Consider the following 3,910-nt stretch of genomic DNA (forward strand, 5'->3'; position numbering starts at 1 on the left):
GGGAGTGATACAAAAACACCCATGAAAATTACAATATGTTATGCTACAGCTCCAACGGCCACACACACAGCACTCTTGTTGGCACAAAAGGGTTGCTCTTGAACCCATCTCCGGGAGGGGTGCCACCGATGCTTGTGTTAAACCCATTTTGTTTACCCTCTCGACCCTCTTGAAATTCTTGAATTGGGATGTGGAGATGAAAAAACAATATACCTATCTCATAAATGCAATGTGTGAAGACATTGATAAGGAAATTGTGTTTTCTCAGCATTTCCTTGCTTATCGTGATTCCGATATTTTTAGATTTCATTGCGAGCCTTTGAAACTTACGGGCTGTGATTCTTCCTTCAGAGGTCAGTCAGTCAGTCAGTCAGTCAGAGTGGTGAAAATCTGGTAGAAAATTCACCACTGCACTGACTGACCTCTGAAGGAAGATTCCGAAGAATCACAGCCCGTAAGTCAAACTCACCAGTACATTTTTTGGAAGGTGTTTCTTCATTATTTTCATTTGTCGCTTTGTGATCCCGCTTACGGTTTTGAAACGCTTTCAGCTCTGATTCGCAATTTTGGTCCAGCTGAGTTTCGGTGCAACAGCATGAGGCGTTGGATTTTGGCAAAGCCGTTTTACGAAGAACGGATTTGCCGCCATGGCACAAAATATCCTTATCATAAAAGTGGTCTTGGCAGAAAATCACTTTTTTCGCATCTTGCTTAATTAGCTGTGTTTCTTTCAGACACAGCTTTTGTGTACCGAGCAAAATCGAAAGTCGTCAGATCGGGCTCAAACTTGGGATGAGCACGAATTAGGGTCCCCACATTCCAAAAAACGTATGCGCCAAAAAATTTTTTTTCCGGCCGGCCGTCCGGCCGTCCGGAATCAATCGCTAAATTGCGAGAGAACGGTGATAGATAGAGACTTGCGGTAAACGGCAAAGTTTAAATATCGACTGGAAGACATCCGATTATGATGTCAAATTTTACCCCCCACCACCCCGTCCGCCATTTTGAATAACCTCAAAATTTTGTTTTCGCTATATCTCAGCCCCTGTAATAGCTAAAAATCTGAAATTTTTATATGTTGTAGGGGCCATCAAGACCTTTCCAACGATACCTCATTTTCGAAAATCGGTCAAGCCGTTTAGTCAATATGGCCGCCACAATTTTTCATCGAAAATCGACCATAACTCGAAAACGGCTAGACCGATTTTGATCAACCCGGGGTCAAATGAAAGATCTCAACAAACCCTACAACTCTCTAGAACATCTGAAGTTTCAAAAGTGACCGCAAGAGGGCCAAAAATCAAAACCAAAATTTTCGATGAGTTTTCGATGAATATCTCGAAAACGCCATTATCGATTTGCTTCATTTTTTGATATGTTATAGCTGACCATATTATCTAGCTCCATGCCAAAAATCAAGAAAATCTATGTCGCCGTTCTCGAGATATAGCCTTCTAAAGTTGGCATGTCATATCTCGGGTTCTACCAGTCCGATTTCGATCAACTCAAGCGCAAATGAAAGGTTTCGTGAAGCCCTACAAATGTCTAGAACATTGCAAGTTCGAGAAATGACCGCGAGAGGCGCTAAAGTCAAAAACAAAGTTTTCGAAAATTTCGAACTCGAATATTTCGAAAATGCCATTATCGATTTACTTCATATTTTTATATATTATAGTTGAGGTTAAGACCTTTCCAACGATAGCTCAAACTCGAAAATCTATGGAGCCATTCCCGAGATATAGCCTTCTAAAGATTTCTTAGGGTATGACTTTTCAACTTTTCCCGACTTTGCGCGTATTTAAACAAATTCGCGTTCTAGTTTGCTCTCACAAAATTGGTACACTGAAAGAAACACAGCTCTCGTAAGCTTGGTCAGCTTACCAGTACATATTTTTGTTGCCCGAATGATGAATCCATAGCCCACGTCTTCTATTACTTGACAAACAAAAATTCTTTTTACAGAGGTGATCCAAGTGTGGTAACATTAAATTCAGGAATAAAAGGTTCTAAATTCAAACATAGAAAGTACTAAATTCAAGCCTTGAAAGTACTAAATTCATGACTAAAAGTTCTAAATTCAAGAGTAAAATTGTTTTCGCTTTAGCAAGAAAATTATCTGAACGAAATATTCGAATTATTTGCCAATATTCGGATAATTCGTCAAAAAAATCAAAATATTCGACAGATAAACACCCCTTAGCGTATTTTTACAAATAAAGTATTTCAGCATTATATAAATTCCAGGAATAACTTTTTACTTAAAACAACTTTTCGAGGATTTTTTTATTAAATAAAATATGGTGGCAAAAAAAAAACAAATAAGGAAGAAAGAGATTGGGAGAAGGAGTGAGAAAATCTTATGTGTGCCTCCATTATCATCTTCACAAGTTCATGCTCATCATTGGAAAATCGTGATCATTCTTTCGAATAATTTGCACTCCTCCATGTTAGAGCTTTTACTATGTACTTACATATTCTTTGAAACATTTTATAAAAGCTCAAATTAACTTTTGCTCAAATATTTAATTAAATCTTCTCAAAATAGAACGAATAATCATTTATTTAGTGTCCTAATCTCATTGCATTTCTCTCTATGAATATTTCAGAATTTCATTGCTAAATAAAGCATTTTGATTACATACTGATAGCAAAGAGATTTGATTTAATTTTTCAATATAAATTGAAACCTTCTCGTTCGTCGAGTCGGCAAATTAAGCGGCGCCAAGAGTTAGAAGAATATTTATATTGTCGTTGAAAATGTCAGCAAACACATTTCGCAAATGACTTCTCAATTGAGAAAATAAATCTCTCATTTTGCACAAATTGAGTTCAATGTTTCATTTGTTGGAAAATACACACAAAAAGGAAGAAAAAAAAGGGAATATTTTGCAATAAATCAATTTTGTTGGAAGCCGGAGAGAGTACCAACAGTGTGTCATCTTTTGTTGGCTTCCACCAATTTAGTAATGTTTGCCATGTTTTCTGCTTATTTCATTTGCTAAATTTTGATTTGTGGACCTCTTTTTGATAATTTTTTTTAACTTTATTTTGGTCATTTTATGTGAAATGACGTAACATAGTAAGAAAGAGTAAAGGATAAAGGGATCGATTGTAGCAAAAATTAGCTAAGATTTTATTTAGAAATGCAGACAATGACGTCACCAATGAAACATCAGCACGAATGTTTCACGATTTGAACGAAAAAAATAATGATGACGTTATTATATGAAATACTTATCCAAAATGCCTTCAACTAGAAGCAATCTAGATTTTAGATATGCGGCAAGACGATGGAAAAGATGACTTATCCCTTTCGCGTCCATCAAATCATACGTAGATACAAACGTGAAACATTTTATTTTCTCAAATTTCACTTAATTTAATTGTTTTCCAACTTATAAAAACGTCATTTTTATGTAAATTAGGCCAAAACTGATGTTCTGACTAAGAAATATTTTTTGAGAACATCCACAGATTAAATATCGTGAAAAAAGCAGCGCATGTTTCAATGTTTCTATGTTTCACGTAAACGCCAAAGGGTTAATGAAAATTTGTAATGAAAATCTCTAACAATTCTCTCTCAATGTTTTAAATTTTTTCCGATACAATAACCAATAAACATTTTCTAATTCACTCTGAAACATAGTTTAAAATTTAAGTTTCTGTTGGCAGTTTCAACAATGACGTCATTAGCTGCATTTTTGAGAAAATCTTTGCCGTCTTTTATCAAGTAATTCCAGAGGAAAACAGCAAGTTTCTTTAGCGATTTCTCATTCTTTTTTGAACCTTTAAAAAATAAAGTGAATCCCAATTAGTCCTTGAAGGAGAAATTTTTCCTTATATCAGTGACTAAACTCCTTTCGGCGTTTTTCATTAATTATTATTTATTCTACTTAACGATATTAGGTAC

Source organism: Lutzomyia longipalpis, chromosome 3, assembly GCF_024334085.1.
Source record: "Lutzomyia longipalpis isolate SR_M1_2022 chromosome 3, ASM2433408v1".
NCBI lineage: Eukaryota > Metazoa > Arthropoda > Insecta > Diptera > Psychodidae > Lutzomyia > Lutzomyia longipalpis.